Here is a 22,394-nt window from a genome sequence, read left to right as displayed (position 1 = left end):
TGTCCCTCCTCAAAATGCTCAGATACCGGCTCATACGTGCCTGCTCGGTAGACACGTGCTCAGGGCAGAACAATGCCCTCTTATGGAACATCCTCGTAATCACTGTTACTGACTCTGTCCTTTGCTTAAGGGACATAAACTCCTCGGCCAACCGTTCCCTCTCCACCGAGGGAACATACTCGTCTCGAAACATCGTAGTAAACCTCTCCCAAGTCACTGCAGTGTGCTCTGCAGGAGTGAAATGAGCGGTCACAAACTTCCACAAGTCCTTCGCTCCCAGGCGAAGCTGGTTCAGCGCGAACTATACTGTGACAACCGTCAAATTCAAGTCAAAGTCAACAAGTCAAACCGGTCAAACTTAACTAGTACTTGTATGTTAAAAGTTATTCTACGTATAAAAATGTGCATCTTTATGTCAAAAATTCAAGTGTCTCGAAGAATCTATGTGTTAATAATGTAAAAACCCTAAAAAGGGAGTTAAACGCATCAAAACACGACTAAGGACCCTTTCGGGGACTTAAAACGATCATTAACGAAGCATAACGGGGTTCGCGAACCTTGCAGTTGCGACATTATGCGATAATAATGGCTAAGGTTAAATCTCTCCCAAATCTCTCCAAGCATGTGAAATCTCTCCCAAATCTCTCCAAGTATGTGAAATCTCTCCCAAATCTCTCCAAGCATGTGAAATCTCTCCCAAATCTCTCTAAGTATGTGAAATCTCTCCAAGTATGTTAAATCTCTCCGAAATCTCTCCAAGACTGTGAAATCTCTCCAAGTATGTGAAATCTCTCCCAAATCTCTCCAATTATGTGAAATCTCTCCCAAATCTCTCCAAGCATGTGAAATCTTTCCCAAATCTCTCTAAGTATGTGAAATCTCTCCAAGTATGTTAAATCTCTCCCAAATCTCTGCAAGAATGTGAAATCTCTCCAAGTATGTGAAATCTCTCCCAAATCTCTCCAAGTATGTGAAATCTCTCCCAAATCTCTCCCAAAATCTCTCTCGAACTTTTTATAGTCATCCGGGTCATCCCGACCCTTATCTTGGTCAAAAATCACGCAAAACGGAAAGATTTCTCGAAAAACAGCCATATAGAACCGAAACCCCTCTTAGGAACCGAACCTCTTAGGGTCGAAACCTTCTAATAGGACCGAACCCTCTCGGAGCCGAACCCTCTTGTCAGAAGCGAACCTTGTCAGAAGCCTCTTGGACCGAAACTCAGCAGACCGAACCCTCCTGTCAGAAGCGAACCTTGTCAGAAGCTCCTCGGACCGAAGCTCAGCAGACCGATCCCGAACTTCGGCCCTGATCCGAGAAGCCTCGCAAATCGCTCCTTTTCGCCCGGTTTTCGACCACAACTTCGTTTTACGCCCGTTTTTCATGATTTTAACGTGGGATTTTCGCCCAAACTCATATTTTGACATATAAGACTCTATATATTCATACTTTAATCACATCCCAGTGATTTATTAATTATAAATCAATATTTTACATTAAAGAAAAGGGCTTAGGATATTTTATGTTACAAGTGGGTCAAGTGTGCCCACTTGCCTCCATGTGTCACTTCCTCATTAACCCAACCCTATCCACATCACACAAACCAAGGCAAACATCCTATCATCTTTGTAACTTGCTCCAGCCACATCTATATAAAGAAATCCTTGGAAGAGCTCTTGATTTACTTTGATCATTTCCACTCTTTTACACTTTTCTTACCCCACAAGGAAGCTTATTTTCTCTCTACTTCCACCCACTTTTGGAAGTGTTCTTGAGTTGCTACTGCACTTTTTGGTAAGTATTCCATCTAAACTCAAGTGTTATTCCATAATTTCATAACACTCTTGGATCATGGACTCATATCTTAACGCCAAAAATCGTTCTTAGGATCATCCAAGTCTTCACGTGTTCATAAAGTGCTCTTGACTTGATATTCCTTAACTTCAACCTTACACTCTTCAAGTCATCACTCAAGGTGAGTTCATACCCCTACATTTTCTAGTTTTCTTCAGTTTTCAGGGGGGGGGGGGGGGGGGAATACAAGTTAAAACACCAAAACATATTCAAAACTCAACTTGACAGCTTACAACAGAAAAGTTGTGACCTGTTCACGAACTGTTTTACCCAACTTAAACTTAATATTTTTCAAAACTGTATTATATGCAAATAGTTCAGGTTTATACCTTTAAAATGACTACTTGCACATCTCCATATGATTTTCTAAGATATATGATGATTTTTACAAAACTGCCTATCATTTCAGAAACGAATTCGGACCAGTCTGTGATTATGAACACTTTCACATAAGTTAGAGACTTCTAAAAATCATAATAAAAATTATGAGTAAACTAGACACATTTTCTAAACTTTCAGAGTTTACGGAGTTAGTTTTGGAATTCGTATGATTTTTCTATGATAATTTCAAAACCGTGCAGAAAGGATAAAAACTAGTTACATAGTTTACCATATTAACAACACTTTGTAGTATGTTGAGCAAAGTGCATAATGATAAGTTTCTCAATGTTTTGATGCATTCTTGTTAGTTTATCATCATGAACAGAAATTAGTTACTCATGTTAAGGTTTTTCCTCCATTCATTTCGAACACATATAATAAACTACATTAAGTATAGTTTATGAAGTTTCGATAAAAGCATACTACATGGAAAAGGTTTTACTCTCAAAACAAATGGGTTTTTCATATACTACTTGATAAACTATAATAGTAATAGTTTATGGATTTATATCACAAATGTATTTTCATAAAAGTTGATTTCACTTCCTCCACCGAAGAGGCTTTATACTCAAAACTATATGTAAACTAGTTAACGTAAGTTGTGAGACATTCTCCTTCGGGGTACTCTTAAGTACCACAGAAAATCCTGAATTAGTTATAACCAGAGTCTCTTGTAGGGAGAGCGTGATAATTGTGTATAGATCTATATTGGGATTGACAACCCACACCCATGCTGCTTGCATAAGTCCGATCGGCCGATCGGGGGTGACAAGTGTCATTTCAATTCTGACGCCTGAAGAACGTCGGAAGCAGGTTATTCTGTCGTAGTATGGTTATAGCGACTCACATAGGGAGTTAACAATCTTTCAAGTTTACAGGAAAAATTCTACTTTGAAAAGGGGTTTTACTTCTAAATTAAACGAGTTTATGCCAATTTAAACTTGCATGAATTGCTCTAAGTATGGAAAAATACTTGTATATTCTCGGTCTTGACGCTTAAGGCTACATGACTTTTTATAAGGAACATATTGGATTTTCTTTGGAAACACATTCCCATTATGAACATTATAAGCACAAAACACACACTCTGTCTTAACGATTAGGACTACATGACTTTTATAAGGAAAATATTGGATTTTCTTTGGGAACATATTTCTATCAAAATTACATTTCATCTAGAATTGTTAGACTTCAGCTATAATTGCTAAGTGTATATGCTAGAGTTATATAAGAATCTAGTCGCAATCGACCTAGAATTGGTGGGCCCGCCTTACTTCCTGTTCCTTGTTTGGTTGTGGACCTAGGGCAGACCCATTATATTCGACCGTTTATTTAACTTAAATTTTATATAACTTATATACACTGGGTGATTATAGAAGGAATCTACAGGTCTTTCTAGGGTACATTATTGCATAGCATAGGAGAGTTCATTTCGCGTTTAATAAAGAAAATATTGAATTTTATGAAATCATACTCTATCGCTTTTTTTACAAGGAAAACGGCTTCTTTCTCAAATAAAACTCTTATGAACTCACCAACTTAATTGTTGACGCTTTTTCAAACTACTTGTATTCTCAGGAATTCAGTGAAACAGGAAATCAACCGCTTTTGAGGATGGGACGTTAAATCGTCAAACATTTCATTTTTGTCATCATAAGTGTAATTGATTGGAAACATGTAAACACATACTATTGTATAACTTTTTCAATTATATTTATGACGGTTGTATTTACTTTGAGCACTATTATACTCGTTGTTGTGATACTATACATGAAGTCCTCCACCCCCGGACGTTTCCCCCATCCTTGGTTTGGGGGTGTGACACGTACCCTCAAGTGCTCTGGGCATGAACAAGTGTAGAAGCACTCCTCGATACCAGAGATCCACATCATCACAACAATCGGATCCTGAGTCCCATCAAACTCTGGTGGCTTCGTGTTGCTGAACTCTCGGTACAGAAACGAGTCACCTCCCTATGGCCTAGCAGCAGCCTCAGTGAAGGGTCCAGTTAATGGTTTGGTCTAGGCTTTCATTGTATTTGTTCTTTTGTGTCTTTAAAGTCAGTTTGTGGGTTGTTTAGCTGTTTACGGTCCAAAGGTGAGTTTACGGCCGTAAAAACGTTTACGGCCGTAAACCTAGTTTGCGGCCCAGTCGAGTATATATAGTGGAGGTGTAGGTCTTTGTGTTGGTTGTTGATGCCAGAGTGTTTACGGTTTACTGTATCGAGTTGTACCAGACGTTTTTATGCTATAAATGTGTGCAAGCTTGATTTATTTTCTTCTTCTACTTCCATTGTGTTGGGTCAAAAATATGGTTTATACTTTGCTTGTCTAGGAAATTGTATTTTTATGTCTAGGACCGTAAACAGCTTGGTGTTTACGACCCAATGGGTGTTTACGGCCGTAAACCCATTTACGACCGTAAACCCATTCACAGCCCATGTTCACCAAGCCTATGTTTCTTATGTATAAATATAGGTGTAAGGGGTGAGGAGTAAAAGAACACTAGAGGAGCTTAAATGTGTGTATTCTAAGGTGTTCTAGAGAGAGAAACTAGAGAGAAGAACAAGTGTGTGTTAGTGTGTGTGAATCTCATGTAAAGGATCATCATTATTCATTAATACATTGAGATTCATATTATTCTTCTTCTCCCTCTCTTCTATTTGATCTGACATCATCCGTTTGATTGGGATTCCGCACCATCAAACGGATCTGATTGATACACAAGCAGATTGGGGAGTTACAATTGGTATCAGAGCTTGGATTGTATCAGTCAATTTTGTCAGATCTGGAGCTTATTTGATCTTATTTTTGAAGGATTCTTGCGTTTTTGGATAGATCTCTGAAAATTAGGGGGGGGGGGGTTTATTCTTCGCGTTTTTCGTAAAAACAAGTTTTTGATCGAGTTTTGGAGCAAAAATGGTGAAAAACGTTGTTTTTTCCGCGATCTGAAGCTGTGTTTACAGTCTTTGAAGGGTTTACGGTCCGAGGTTTACGGTCTGGAGTTTACGGCCGTAAACGTGTTTACGGTCGCTGGAGTTTATGGCCGTAAACGTGTTTACGGTCGCCGGAGTTTACGGTCGTCGGTTTACGGTCGCCGGAGTTTACGGCCGGCGGTTTACGGTCGCTGGAGTTTGCGGCCTCGACTCGGAATTCGGCTCGGTGATCGGCTTGAAGGACGGCTCGGTCAGCAACAGTTTACGGTTCGCACCTCAACCTCGTCCTCGCCTCGCACCTCGGTCTCGCATCTCGTTCAGCAAGCTTCGCAGCAGTCCTCGTAGCACAGCAGCTTCGCATTAAAAATATTGAAACGGATTGGGGGGTGCCGGGGATCGAACCTGCGACCTCTGGGTGAGGAACCCAACGCTTTACCAACTCCTCTAGCAACGCCTTTGTTCCTTCCCTCCCAATTTTAATTCAAAAGCACTCCCTTTCGTTCCTAATTTCGCATTTTTTACATTTTTAACCCAAAAATCAATTTTCTTTATTTTAAAATTCCATTTTCAACCCAAAAATTTAGTTTTTAATTTTTGACTTTATTTTTTAACTTTTGACCTTAAAATTTTGACTTTGACTTTCAAGTTTGACCTTTGACTTTAAACTTTGACTTTCTCGTTTAACTTTTAAATTTTCAAATTTAGCTTTTCGGTTTGACTTTTAAGTTTGACTTTTCAAGTTTGACTTTTGAGTTTGACTTTTTAAATTTGACTTTTAAGGTTGACTTTTGAGGTTTATAGTCAAAGGGCATTTTTTGGGTTTGACTTTTAAGTTCTAGTTGTGCTTTTAATGGTTTTTGAGGTCTACAAGAGAATGGAAGACATGAAAAAGAGTCGTCAGGAGATGTTAAGACAAAACTTCAACATGTTCGATTATATCCTTGGAGAAACCCTGGAAGCTTAGTTGCACCGATTTACCACACTCACTACTGAGATGAATATAGCTGGGATCTTCTTGACTAAATCTGAGATAAACAAAAAGCTATTGAATTCACTTCCGAAATCGTGGGATATGAACGTGGCTGTCATCAAGAAGACAAAAGATCTCAATCGTCTTAGTCTTGCTGATATAATTGAAGAACTTGACGCTTTGAATTGTCGAAAAACAATGAGTTCCGCAAACCTTCCGGTCAATGAAGTTTCATGTTCTCAATCATGTGAAGTTTCATGTACACTATCTAGTGAAGATACGATTAAATTTCTTCGGGAACAAATTGATTTATTAAAAAGAGAAGTTGAGGACCTGAGATATGAAGGATATCAACTTAGGAAAGGACAGAAACCCCTGAAGGCTGAATTAGAAACAAAGGTAAAGGACTTTAAGAGAATTCAGCAAGACTACAGTGAAAAATGTGAACATTATGATTATATCAAGAGACAAAATGCTGAGTTAATTACTGAGCTTGATACATTAAAAGGGCAATTTGAAACTGCAAATTTTGATTATAAAAAGTTTGATGTATCAAGCGAAGTAGTTGCCAACATGATAGACCATTACATGCAATTTAAACATAATCAATCAAAGGGTTTAGGATACGATAATGTACCTCCTCCTTTTAATCATACATATAAGTATCAACCTTTGTCTAAAGAGGAGATTACCAACGAACCATTCATGGTTTATGGCAAGCCATCTGGTTTTGTTTCAGGAGGATTTATTAATGTTGAAAATGCTAACATTTCTACTTCCCCTGCGGATCAATCCTTAAATCAATCCAAGCAAGCAGCTGAAGAGAGTGTGTCTGATAGTAAAGTAGCAGAAGATGAGAACAAGGAGAAAACCATTGAACAAACCAACATCTCCTTGAGCTCGGAATCTGTTGCTTCGAACTCAGTTGCTTCTGATCAACCTGTTGTTGAGAAGTACAGGCCACCAAATCAAGTTAAACAGAATGCATGCTGCAACTGTGCGTGTGTGAAAAGCAAGAGACAAGGCAAGGATACGCCACCAGGGGCAGGAAGAAACAACTTCACAGTGAAGAAAAAGACATGTTTTCACTGTGGAACACCTGGACACATTGCCAGAAATTATCCTAATCGCGCATATGTTCCCTACTATGCACAAGGCTGGCAGAACGTGCCAAGAGGGAGATACTTCAAAAGAAACACCTCAAGGTCACGTTCAGACCATGGTGACTGGAACGCGCAGAAGGCCAAGAATCAAACCTACAAGGCCAAGAATCCGAATCCCATGGGCGAGAAGGGAATGTCGGCCAAGAAGCCAAATCCAAGAGATGCTCCCGTGAAGCCAAAATCAAAGTCATGTCAACGGCCGACTTCAAGTTCAAAATCAAGTACCGAGCCACCCATCAGATCGAAAAAGAAATGGGTTAAACCCAACTACAAATGGGTTCCAAAGGCTCACTCTCCCAAATCTTCTAAAGATTCTAATATTACTACATCTTCTGTTTGCGATAAACAGGACATGTCATGCGAGAATGTATCTTGCGTAGATGACAAAGGTCGACCCAGTTTCAAAATGGACTGGGTTCCAAAGACCAACTAATCCCGCTCTGTGTCGGAGCAGCTATGGAGGCATATCATCAGACTTCGGTTTGTTGGTAGTGGCGGTTCCAGGCACATGATAGAGGACATCTCTCAACTGTACAACATTCGGAACTTTGTTCGAGAGTATGTGTCCTTTGCGGGAAAGGAAAGAAAGGAAGAAAGGAAGAGATCACAAACGGGGTTAGTGCTTAATGACATGAAGAATTTTCGGATCTGTTCTGAGATTACATGTGCTGTTCTCCGACCTTCTGGATGCAAATTCAATCGGTGACTTACGGTTTGAGTTTTCTTCTCTATACTCCTGAGTTTTTCTTAAGCTGATTCGCTTTAAAGACTAATTTTTGTTTTAGGATAGTTTAAATTTGCGCATTTACTTTCGTTTCTCTCCTATGCACAAATTTAGGGGGAGAAATAAAAACAAAACAAAAATTAGAAAATTTTAGAAAATCCAAAAACATTAGAAAATCAGAAAATCCAAAAATATGTTGGCTATAAATGATTTTGAGGGAGATGTTTTGGGAAGTGATATAATCATGTGATAACAGGCAATCTGAATCTGTGTAAGGGACTGAATCTGAATTGTCTAGGCTCTGTGTTCGATGCGCTGGTAGGTACGAAAGATTCTAAATGGACATGACTAGGCAGAGTTGAACTTAAGGAATTCATAGACTTGACAGATCTTAACCTAGTTAGATCCGTTTAGCCTGACAATACGACGCTTGGATAGGTTGAGCAGGGAGATAAATATGGGAATCTACTGGTCCCATTAAAAGAACCTATATCTGGAACCATGGATTAACTTTTCCTCGATGTGCGGATTCTGTCCTTAATTTCGGTATTGATGGGGGTGACTGGTGAATTCCGATAAATTAGGTATGTAGAAGGTTATATTCTTTCTTTCTATCTGTTAGTCATATGTTGCCTCCTCTGCGTGATCGAAAGATCCGACCTGGAATGTAGCATATGCAACTCTATTTCTCTGCATCCTCTATCTATGCAATTCTTTCTATCTGTTAGCCATCTACTGTCTCCTTTGCGTGACTCACAATCCGACCTGGTACACAGTATATGCATAATTATTTTTCTTAATCCCTCTAAAACTTCAGTTAGTCATATGTTTCACCCTCTGCGTGATTGGAAGAGATCCGACCTGGGTGTATAGCATATGCATTCTAAATCTATCTTCTCTCTTAATAATTGTCTGCTCACCCGATGTAAGGAGTATTCTGGAAGTCCTTCATTACTGGAGCATATCAGGAAGCGGGAAACATGTTCTAGTACAATTAAAAACTGAACACTTACAGATTGTTTGTAGATCTCGCTGCTCAATTTAGGTGGACAACAATATCTTTGGTCGTCGTCAGCTGAATGGTCCTTTAGGAATATTATCTAGGAACATAGGATCACATTGTATTGTCACTTATAGTATGTCCTAATTTTTTCACAATCTCTCGTGTTTAAGTGGGCTACAATATCGGCGATTGACCAGATCTGTTCATGAAGGGAGAGGTACTGATAAACGGATAAAGGCTGTCTAAAAACTTTGATCCCAAATCACTCTTAAAGTTAGATATCATTTTATTTTTGTTAAATTTGTTCATAGTTTCTTCTAATTTAAATATTAGGGGAGAATTAAAATTTTTAAAAACCAAACAAAAATCAGAAAATTAAAAATCCAAAAATAGTGTTATTTCTGTTTTATTTCTTGTTCAGAAAAATCAAAAACCCAAAAAATATTGTGTGCTAAATTTTCTTTTAGTTTTGTTTTGTCTTGAATAGTGAATTCAGGTGAAGATGAAACTCATGGAGTTTGTGTCGAAGATTTCAGAGCCAAGGCTTCATCCGTGATCATCGAAGAATTCTCATTCGAAGGAGCAAGAAATGAAGATTATTCTTTCGACATTCAATCTTTCAACCCAGAAGCAAGGTGAAGCTGCAATTGAAGATTATGTGACGGATTGCATTGAAGCCTCCTCAATCAGTCTGCTGCTATCTTGAACCTGCTAAAGTGATCCAGAAGATTTGTTCTCTCTGACCTTCTCTCTGAAGATTCTCAAGCTGAAAGCGCTATCTTTCAAGAATCAGTACATCAAGCCTCCTCACCCGACGAGCGTTCAACGCCAAATTCTGAAGAAAAGCTCAAGTGCTCAAGATGAAGTCATTCATTGAAGATTCATCAAGTTCATCTTGAGGTTGTGAAGAATTTGAAGATAAATGTTGAAGCCAAGCTTACAATGAAGATGAACAAGAAAGCCAACTACTTTTTAGGGGGAGTTTGTTGGGTCATTTAAGAAAAAAAAAGAAAGCTATAAACCAAGGGGGAGATTGTTGGGTCAAAAATACGGTTTATACTTTGCTTTTCTAGGAAATTGTATTTTTATGTCTAGGACCGTAAACAGCTCGGTGTTTACGGCCGTAAACAGGTTTACGGCCGTACACCCTGTTTACGGCCCAATGGGTGTTTACGGCCGTAAACCCATTTATGACCGTAAACCCATTCACGGCCCATGTTCACCAAGCCCATGTTTCTTATCTATAAATATAGGTGTAAGGGGTGAGGAGTAAAAGAACACTAGAGGAGCTTAAGTGTGTTCTAGAGAGAGAAACTAGAGAGAAGAACAAGTGTATGTTAGTGTGTGTGAATCTCATGTAAAGGATCATCATTCTATTCATTAATACATTGAGATTCATATTATTCTTCTTCTCCCTCTCTTCTATTTGATCTGACATCATCCGTTTGATTGGGATTCCGCACCATCAAATGGATCTGATTGATACACAAGCAGATTGGGGACTTAGATATTGTGATTGTTTGTTATTTGATCATTGGTAAAGATCCTTTCTAGGACCTTACAATTGGTATCAGAGCAAAAACCGGTGTGAAAGCTTCATTCAATCGAGTTCTCGGCAGTTTAGACTGACATTCTTATTGCTTGAGATTGGTTTCAGTGTTTTCGTGGTTAAAGGGATTGAATCTACTCCAAAATCGCGTTTTTGAAGAACTTCTAGGAGTTTACTGCCGACCGTAAACTCAATTTACGGCTGTAAACTCAAGAACCTTAATCAAAACTTCATTAACCGTAAACTAAGCTTAAATAACCGTAAACACTTAAACCGTAATCATCCAAACCGTAAACGCAGTTTACGGTCGTAAACTCTTCAACCGTAAACCCAGTTTACGGTCGTAAACACCTCAACCGTAAACCAAGTTTACGGTCGTAAACTCATTAACCGTAAACCCAGTTTACGGTCGTAATCACATCAACCGTAGACTCTTTTATGACTTTAATTTGCTTTAATTTCAAATGGAATCTCAAAGTCAAACTCATTTTCACGAACTTGATACTGTCATGGGCACAACTACGCGTATTCCAAGATTAATGTCTGCAGATGGTTTTCCTGAATGGAAATACAAGATTGAAAAGTACATTAAAATGAAGGACTTTAAAGTCTGGAGAAGCATTCTTAGAGGCCCTGTTAGAATCACTATGACGGTTGGAGGACAAGTAATTGACAAAGCTGTTGAGAATTACACAGATGAAGAGTTTAAAAAAGTGGAAGAACAGGAAAGGGCTTTAGCCACTCTAACCATGGCATTATCTCCTGATATTGCTCAAGGTTTCCGAGAGTACACTTCAGCTAAAGATTTGTGGGAAGCCCTAATTGAGGTATATGAAGGAAATGAAGATATGAAGGAGAGTCGCCAGGACATGTTGCGACAAAAGTTCAATATGTTCAACTACATTCCCGGAGAGACTCTTGAGGCACAACTGCAGCGGTTCACAACTCTCACCACTGACATGAATATGTCTGGGATTTTCTTGACCAAGTCGGAGATTAACAAGAAGCTTCTGAATGCTCTTCCCAGGTCATGGGACATGAATGTTGCTGTGATTAAGAAGACCAAGGATCTAAATCGCCTCACTCTTGCTGAAATCATGGCGATCATCAAAGCTTGTGATATTGATGACAAACAGAGAGAAATTAACCATGTGAACTCGTACTCTACTGCAAATCTTGGAATCTCATCCAACAATGCTCTCTCCTCAATCATGTCTTCCTCAGGTCAAGCTTTTGCTGCTCAACAACCTCAGATTTAGACCTTCACTGCTACATCATCCATTCCTTATTCTCAAAGCCAGCCATTTGTCACTCCACAAGCTGTTCCCCCTCCAAATGTGCCAGTTGAAGCCTCTTCCTCAAACACGAAAGACACTGATGAAAATCTGGCTCTAGCCACTGGGCTTGTTAACTGCTACAATGCCTTTGTAGCTGGAGAGCTTCCACCTCAGCTGTTATTTGCTGACTTGGATCAGGTTCATCCAAAAGACGTGTAAGAGATGGACATTACATGGCAGATTGCTATGGCCGTTTTCAGGGCCAAGCAGTTTGCTAAGAAGACAGGGAATAACAACTGGGGTATGAATGCAGACAAGAAGGTGGGATTCAACAAGGGTATGTTGCGATGTTTTAACTGTCACGAGCCGGGTCACTTTGCTCATGAGTGTCCAAAACCAGATCATAGGACGAACAACAACAAGATAATGGTTGCAGTGGGAAACAACCGTGCAGGTGCTGCGGTTAATGGTGAGACTGCTATGGCCGCTCAGTCCTTTGACTGGGAGGACCAGATTCAGGCTTTGAATATTTCAGGGCCAGAAAACACTCACCTAGCAAAAATTGATGATGATCCCCTGAAGAATGATGCAGCTGATCCTGAAGCAGAAATGATGGAGCTGCAGTTTGCTCTAATGGTGTCTTCTACTTCCGAGCCCAGGAAAAGTGAGGTAAATCTACCGTCTTGTTCTCAGGCATGTAGTGAATATGTTAAACTTCTTCATGATGAAATTCAATTATTACGTAGAGAAGTAGAGGACCTTATATATGACGGCTATCAACTTAGGTAAGGACAAAAACCCCTTAAGGCCCAGTTAGAAACAAAAATAAAAGATTTTAAAAGAATTCAAACAGAATACAGTGAAAAATGTGAACTTTATGATTATGTTAAGAGACAAAATGATGAGTTAATTACCGAGCTTGATACATTAAAAAGACAATATGAAACTGAAAATTTTGATTTTAGAAAATTTGATGGATCAAGCGAGGTAGCTGCCAACATGATTGATCACTGCATGCAGTTCAAACGAAATTAGTCAAAGGGTTTAGGATATGATAGTGTACCTCCTCCTTATAATCATACATATCAGTATCAACCCTATCCAGGGATGAGATTGCCAACGAAGCATTTATAGTTTATGGCAAGCCATCTGGTATCGTTTCAGGCGGATTTATTAATGTTGAAAGTACTAACATTTCTACTTCCCCTGCAGATCAACCCTTAAATCAGGCAAAGCGTGAAGTTGGAGATTATGTTTCTGTTTCTGATTCTGATATTTTTGTTTCAAATGAAAAAGTTTTTGTTTCTGATGTTAAGACTGAGAATGTTTTGGTGATGTTTCCACATCTGCTACTGTTGAACTTAATTTCTTTGATATGTTTGATGAACTGTTTGGTAATTCTGATGCTTGTGATTCTCATGAAAAGCCATCAATTCCACAAGTCACACCATCTAAGGCACCCTCACTTATCTCACAACCTATTTCTCATGCATGTTCTTCTGAGAAGAGTAAGAGTGTCTGTCAAGAAAATAAATCTAAAAAATGCAGTAAAAGTTTAAATAATAAACAGATTTGTTTTAATTGTGGTGTTGGTGGTCATATAGCTAGGAATTGTCAAAATAGGATCTTTGTGAATTATATGTCACCAAGAGGAAAGAACGAATCTCGAGGAAGGTCTTTAATTAGAAAATCCTCAAGAACTCGTTCTCGAAATGATGATTGGAAAGATGATCGAAGCAGAAAAAGGGCTGTTTTTCAAAAGAATAAAAAGGTTTTTAATAACAAAGCTCCAAATAGTTTGCCAAAACCAAACAAGGCTCTGCCAAGATCGGTTTCGTCAAAAAGCAATTCTGGATCTTCACCCACTTCTAGTAGAACATCCAGAAGCTCAGTGCAAACTAATAAGAAACCTATTTCAAAACTACCTGAGAATGTTATAAAACCTAAATATCATTGGATGCCCAAATCAATTTCCAATCCATCATCATCATCATCTGAAGTGATTAGGAATGAGGATCCTAATTTGAACACATTAAAAGATAAATCGGAGAAAGCGAAAAGGAAACCCAGGACAGTGATGACCTGGGTTCCCAAATCTAAATGATCCCGCTCATTTTGCAGGGACAGTTGCGGAGGAATGCCGTTCGTCCTTGGTACGTCGACAGCGGCTACTCCCGACATATGACAGGAGACATCTCCCAATTGAGCGACATTCAATCTTTTAATGGGGGTATGTTTCCTTTGCGGGCGGATATGGTGGCAAGATCACTCAGAGAGGAACCGTTACAAATGGAGTGCTAAGCTTTGAAAATGTCAACTTTGCTCCCGAGTTAAAGCATGGCTTGTTGAGTGTTTCGCAAATTTGCGACAAAGGCTATTCTACCCATTTTACCGATAAAGAATGCATGATTCTCAAGCCAGGAATTGTCATCCCGGAAGAGTGGATTCTCGTCAAATCTAAGCAGGATGGGAATGCTTACATTATTGACATGAACAGTAACATACATGAACAAGTCACTTGCCTATTTTCAAAAGTGTCCAAACAAAATGTGATGTTGTGGCACCGACGACTCGGTCATGCTAACGCGAAAAACCTGAATCGACTTGCTAAGAATGAGATGGTCCGAGGCTTACCTGTCAGAGACTTTATTACATTTGAGAAGTGTGTGTCCTGTGCCCAAGGAAAACATCATAGAAAACCACACCTGCCAAAGCAAGTCAACTCAATCAGTCAGGTGCTCCAATTATTGCATATGGACTTATTTGGTTCAGTCAACGTCCTGAGCATCAACAGAAGTTCGTACAGTCTAGTTGTGATCGATGATTTCTCTTGTTTTACGTGGGTCTTCTTCTTATCCAAAAAAGCTGGGGTTGATGATCTGATAAAGAAGTTCATTGTGATGATTGAGAATCAAACCAAAAACCAGGTGAAGGCGCTTCGTACTGACAATGGCACTGAGTTCAAGAATGTTGTTCTTGACCATTTTTGCGCAGAAAAGGGGATCGTGCGTCAATACAGCTCTGCTCACACGCCTCAACAAAACGGCGTTGCTGAAAGGAGAAATAGAACTTTAAAAGACGCTGCAAGGACAATGCTTTGTGATTCTAAATTACCTGTTTTCTTTTGGGACGAGGCGATTAACACTGCTTGCTACGTGCAAAATCGTGTTCTAATCAACAAAGCTAAGATAAATACACCGTACGAGATTCTCTATGGACACAAGCCTTCAGTCAGCCATTTCCGTGTATTTGGCTGCCCTTGCACCCTTCTTCACTTGGAATCCAACCCTAAATACAATGCCAAAGCCGATGATTGTTATTTCATAGGATATGCTGCGCGCACCGCATATAGGGTTTACAACAAGAAGACTAAGCAGATTGTCGAATCCTATGACGTGCGCTGGTTGGAGGAGAATGAAACAGACGCTCGAGTGGGTCCTGACTGGTTATTTGATTACACATCGCTTTTCAAATCCTTAAATGTGTCTTCAAATGGTTCAAATGGATCCTCCTTTGGTTCGAAGATTGTTTCTGAAGACGAAGACGAACAAGTTGTTTACAGACCTCCAACGGTTGAGGGGGAGTCTTCTGCTCCATCTGAGGGGAGTCCTCTGCTCCACCTGAGGGGGAGTCATCTGATCGACTTGATAGTCCAGAGTCTAAAGTTCAAAATGGAACTCCTGATGCTGACGCTACACCTCTTACCCCTATTGAAAGAGAGTTCATGTCTAGAGATGCTTCCGCTGTCACTCCAACTTTTATGGAACTACTCTTTCCTGAAGAAATTGCTAATGAGTTTGTAGCAGATTCATCTAATGTGGATCAATCAGCAAATGATGGAGGTTTCATCATTCACACTCTTCGTGTTTCACTCAATGATATCAGCCAAGACATACCTTCGAGAATTCAACGCGATCATCCTATTGATAACGTCATTGGCCAGCTGGGTGATGGAGTTAAAACCAGACGTCAGAGTGGAGATGTCAATGCATGTCTTTATTTTTTCTTTATATCTCAAATAGAGCCCAAGAATGTTGAAATGGCTTTGAATGAGCCCAGCTCGATAGATGCGATGCATGAAGAGCTAAATCAGTTTGAAAAGCTCGGGGTTTGGAAATTGGTTGAGTTACCAAAGGGCAAAAGGTCTCTTGACACACGCTGGGTCTATCGAAACAAGCAGGATGATTCTGGTGTAATAGTGCGCAATAAAGCAAGGTTGGTGGTTCACTGGTTTCGACAAGTTGAGGGTCTTGATTATACTGAGGTTTATGCTCCCGTGGCTCGCTTGGAGGCTATTCGTATCTTCCTTACATATGCTTCCTACATGAAATTCATGGTTTACCAAATGGATGTCAAGACTTCCTTTTTGTATGGCAAGGTGAAGGAAGAAATCTACGTTGATCAACCCCCTGGGTTCGTTAACTCAATGTTTCCTAATCATGTCTACAAGTTGGACAAGGCGTTGTATGGGTTACATCAAGCTCCTCGAGCATGCTATGCGACTCTCACAAAGCACTTGCTCAAGCAGGGATACTCTCACGGCACTATTGATCAAACTTTATTCATCAAGCATGTTGGTAATGCTCAGATTCTGGTCCAGATCTACGTTGACGACATTATCTTCGGGTCTACCAGTCCACACTTATGCAAAGAGTTTGAAGGCGTGATGAAAAAGCGGTTTGAGATGAGTTCACTGGGTGAAATGACCATGTTTCTGGGGCTTCAGGTCAAACAAAATTCAACCGGAATCCTGCTACATCAAGCTAAGTATGTGGAGGATATTCTTGAGAAGTTCGGGTTTCAAGACGCAAAACCTGCATCGACACCAATGGCTGAAAGACCCCTGCTGAATCCAGATATTGATGGCGAATCCGTAGATCAGAAACACTACAGATCGATGATCGGATCATTGATGTATCTTACTACAAGCCGTCCCGACATCATGTTTGCAGTTTGTCAATGCGCTCCCTATCAGGTTGATCCTAAACTTTCTCATCTTATTCTTGTCAAAAGAATTTTTCGGTATATCAAAGGCAGCCTAAAATTAGGTCTTTGGTATCCGAAGAATTCTGAATTTGATTTATATGCTTTTGCTGATAGTAATTATGGAGGCTGTGAGCTTGACAGGAAATCTACTTCAGGAGGGTGCCAATTTCTTAGAGATAGGCTGGTGTCGTGGCAGTGCAAGAGACAGCATACCGTCTCCACCTCAACAGCAGAAGCGGAATATGTTGCTGCATCTGCTTGCTGTTCTCAAGTTATCTGGATCCAACATCAGCTGTTGGACTACGGTTTGAATTATCTAGAAACCCCCATTCACTGTGATAATGAGGCAGCAATTCAAATTACTAAAAATCCTATCCAACATTCCAAAACCAAGCACATTGATATCAAAATTCATTTTATCAGAGATTGTTATGAGCGCTCGCTCATCCGGCTAGAACAGTTCCACTGCGAATAATGTGGTGGATCTATTCACCAAGCCTTTTAACAAAGCTCGATTCGATGTGCTTGTGGGATTTTTGAAAATGATTCGTTTTGAGGATTATATTTCTGTTATTGGTTAGGTTAGTTTAAATTTGCGTATTTTCGTGATTTCATTCTCACCCATGCACAAATTTAGGGGGAGAAATAAACAAAAACCAAACAAAAAAATTGAAAAACTAAAAAAAATAATCCAAAAACCTTTTGTTTCTGTTTTATTTTTTTAGAAAACATTCAAAAATCCAAAAACATTAAAAATTCAGAAAAATCAAAAATATTGTCGCTAACAGTTTTGCTTGTAGATATGGTACTGGGAAGTGATATTATCAAGTGATAACAGGCAATCTGAGTCTGCGTAACGTACCCAAAATTAAATTGTCTATGCTCTGTGTTTGATGCGCTGGTAGGCACGAAAGATTCTAAATGGACATGACTAGGTAGAGTTGAACTTAAGGAATTTATAGACTTGACAAATCTTGACCTAGTTAGATCCGTTTAGCCTGACAATACGACGCTTGGATAGGTTGAGCAGGGAGATAAATATGGGAATCTACTGGTCACATTAAAAGAACCTGTATCTGGAACCGTGGATTAACTTTTCCTCGATGTGCGGATTTTGTCCTTAATTCCGGTATTGATGGGGTGACTGGTGAATTCCTATAAATTAGGTCTGTAGAAAATTGTTTTCTCTCTATCTGTCTGTTAGTCATATGTTGCTTCCTTTGCGTGATAGAGAGATCACGACCTGGACTGTAACATATGCAACTCTATTTCTCTGCATCCTCTATCTATGCAATTCTTTCTATCTGTTAGCCATATACTGTCTCCTTTGCGTGACTCACAATCCGACCTGGTACACAGTATCTGCATCATTCTTTTTCTCAATCCCTATAAAACTTCATTTAGTCATATGTTTCACCCTCTGCGTGATTGGAAGAGATCTGACCTGGGTGTATAGCATATGCATTCTAAATCTATCTTCTCTCTTAATAGTTGTCTGTTCTCCCAATGTAAGGAGTATTCTGGAAGTCCTTGATTACTGGAGCATATCAGGAAGCGGGAAACATGTTCTAGTACAATTAAAAATTGAACACTTACAGATTGTCTATAGATCTCGCTGCTCAATTTAGGTGGACAACAATATCCCTGGTCGTCGTCAGCTGAACGGTCCTTAAGAAATATTATCTAGGAACTTAGGATCACTTTGTCTTGTAACTAATGGTATGTCCTAATTCTGTCACAATTTTTCGTGTTTAAGTGGACCACAATACCGGCGATCGACCAGATAAAGACATGAAGATAAAGGTACCGACAAGTGGATTAAGGCTGTCTAACAACTTTGATCCCAGTATCACAAGATTATTTTCAGTGACTTTTGAGATAAATTTTTGTCTGTCTTTATTTTATCTAAATTTTATTTTTAATTTTATTCTATTTTTATTTTATTTATATAATTGTCAAAAATTTAATGTTTAAATTCTTTAATTCTTAAATTTTAGAAATTATTTTATTTTATTTTTAGTTTAATTTTAATTTTACTTTAATTTTAAAATCCTCAAAAGGTTTTATTTTTGAAAATTTATTTGGGATTTGGACTGTGCCTTATACTGTGTGGGAGACAGGTAAAATTCAAAAAGGGGTATAAAAGGTGGAGTTTACTGCTGTAAACCCTTTCCACCTCCCCTTTCATCCTTCCAGCCGCAAACCCTCTTCACTCTCTCTCATCCTCGAAAATTTTTTGTGTGATTTTGCAAAATCGTTTAGTACACATCAAAGGTATGCTAAAACCGACTGAGGATATGTGGTTTGTTCTTCGAGTCGACTGAAACTGGGGGATTAATCAAAGTTCTTCTGTTCATCGGCGTTTAAGGTTAAGGGATGGCTTACGACCGTAAACGGTCTGAGCTTACGGTCTAGAAGTTTACGACCGTAAACTCCTTCTGGAGCTTACGACCGTAAACTCAGTTTACGGTCAGGAGATCACTACAATGGGTTTACAGCCGTAAACCCAATCTGGACCGTAAACCCCATTTTGACCATTTTGACCGTAAACCCAATTTTGGACCGTAAACTCAATATTGACCACTATTGACTGTAAACCTATTTTGACCATGTTTGACCGTAAACTAAAGAATCTTTATCAAAATAATTTTTAAGGCCAAAAATGAAATTGATTAATTAAGAGAACTTAAAGCTTTAATTGCTCAAATATTTTCTTTTCTTACTTGGCCTGGTTTAGTGCAGATCAATGGCGAGTTTGAAGTTTCCTGACATGCATAACTTGGCTATTGTACTGGATGATCCTCCTACTGCTCATGGAGATTTCAGATCGATGATTTACAGGCTGAGAGAATGCTGCCTAGCCTTTGCCATTACTCTGAATCTATTCATCTATCAGAAGATCGTCAGGGAGTTCTGGCAGACTGCTAAGATGTCAATGAACAATGGAGTGATTACAGTTGAAGCTGTGGTTAAAGGATGCAAGATTATGATCACTGAGCAGTACATCAGAGAAACATTGCTGATCAATGATCAACCTGATTTTCCTACTGAAATCGGGATTGAAGTGATGGGTTTTTAAGCATTCTAACACTTCCTAAGTGTACATGCAACCCTAATAACCTTGAATCTATGTTTTCTCTATATACATGCAAATTTCTTTTTCAAGGTTATTTCCTAACTAGCATGGCATGGGGATTACATAAAACATAAAAACTAGTAGAAATACATACCTTGTTGTTGCTTGGATTCCTTCAAGACTTTGTGAGCCTAGCACCCCAAATGTTGTGCCTCAAATGCTTCACACAACACCACAAGACTTGGAATAACTTGAGAGAATACTTCTAGCACTCAAAATCGGTTATGCCCTCTCTAGTAACACTAGGTCATGATTTTGCTAGCCATAGGGTTCCTTTTATAGTGTTGTCACAATTAGGGTTTATACATGAATGCCCTTAATTGTCATGACTCTTGATTTCCCATGACCCATGGGTTTGTAACTCCTATGAACTATCCATGAAGCTCCATATGGTTATAACCAAACCCATAAACCATGCATCATTAATCCACCATAAAAGAATTGATGATTGTCATAATCAACCCTATATATTTAATTAGTCTCACTTTGATCACCAAATTAATACTAGATTAATACTTGATCAATACTAATTAAATAATACTATTATTAATATATTAGGACTTATAATATATTAATAATCATAAGTGCCTTATTCTCTCATTTAGTCTATCCAAGTATTGCAATGCCATGCAACCCAAATGGACCATGCCGGGTCGGGTCAAGTACATACCAAATAAAGTTATGGACTTAGACACTATATCCAACAGTCTCCCACTTGGATAAGTCTAATAACTATATTTGCAAATATGACTTCAAAATCTGACTAGCAATCGTAGCTCTTTCAAAGTCTCTCGGAACTGAGATGATGATGATACGCCATTTAAGATAAGTGATCATATAATCCTCTGTTCTCATGATATCAGCCGGACAAACACATGGAACATGGTCTTACTTATTGTCCAGCATTTGTTTCTCGATCTCTGATTTGTTTCGACATAGAACTAAATTGAACACATCAATTAGGTTCTGACCGGGCCCGGTACATAGGTCAAAACCAAATCATCGAGGGGCCCAGATATCGCTTCTATTTCTAGAAGGAACAGATAAACTTCGACTGATATGCTTGTACTAACTACTTGTTGAATTATTCACAAAGGCACGTTTTATGACATCGAGTTACCAATGCGTTTTCGTGCAATCAATGAATAACCAACTCATAGTCAACAACTCATATCTCTAGGTTTGAAGATTTATATGATATTACCGTCTCACGATCACTCGAGATAAATTCCATGAAGTGATGCAAGTGAGCGTGGGTTGGATCCAATACTCAGCCCTTATGAGTACTCATGAATGTTGTAGCAACCATTGCATTGTCCAAAGCGCTTTTAGACAAATCATACAAGCCAAATTCATGACAGTCTTAAATCAATACTTACTTCCAAAGTTTGACGGACTGTGGATGGTTTGAATAATAACATAATTATTCTGGAAGTAAAAAACATGCAAAGTTGAAACATAGTAAACAATCAACACAAGATAGTAACACCTTACTCATAAATAAATAACAACTTTTATTTATCATCAAATGTCAATTACATTTTACAAGTTTCAGGAATCTAATTATTGAAACTAATATCATCCTTCAGCCCAATGCGCCTTGCATGCTGTAAATGCTTAACCCTGCTCAGTCCCTTCGTGAGGGGATCTGCCGGGTTCTCATCTGATGATACCCTCTTCGCTACTAGGAGTCCTTCTTCTATTCGATGTCTGATGAAATGGTATTTTCTGTCAATGTGCCTAGATCTCCCGTGATCTCTCGGTTCCTTAGCCAAAGCAACCGCACTTTCGCTGTCACAGAAAATTTCCATTGGCTCTTTTATAGCTGGTACAACTCCAAGGTCTCCGATGAAGTTCTTTAGCCATATCGCCTCCTTAGCTGCTTCACTTGCTGCTGTGTACTCTGATTCACAAGTAGAATCAGCTACTGTCTCCTGCTTGGAACTTTTCCAAGTAATTGCCCCTCCATTTACGATAAAGACCCAGCCTGACTGAGAACGGAAATTATCCCTATCAGTCTGGAAGCTAGCATCGCTATATCCTACCACTCTCAAGTCATCACTGCCTCCGAGGGTAAGGACCCAATCCTTAGTCCTCCGCAGATACTTGAGAATGTTCTTTACCGCTGTCCAGTGTGCCTTGCCAGGGTTCCCTTGATATTTACTGACCATGCTCAAAGCAAAGGCCACATCAGGGCGAGTACAAGTCATAGCATACATGATCGAGCCCACAGCGGAAGCATATGGTATATGACTCATTTCAGCTATCTCAGCCTCTGTACTCGGACTCTGAGTCTTACTCAGCTTGGCATTATTCTGGATTGGTAATTCTCCTTTCTTGGAATCTTGCATACTGAACCTCTTCAACACCTTATCCAAGTAAGTAGTTTGACGAAGTCCAATTAGTCTCTTACTCC

Source organism: Lactuca virosa, chromosome 7 (assembly GCF_052849685.1).
Source record: "Lactuca virosa cultivar CGN04683 chromosome 7, Lactuca_virosa_CGN04683_v6, whole genome shotgun sequence".
Classification (NCBI taxonomy): domain Eukaryota; kingdom Viridiplantae; phylum Streptophyta; class Magnoliopsida; order Asterales; family Asteraceae; genus Lactuca; species Lactuca virosa.
This window is presented reverse-complemented; position numbering follows the sequence as displayed.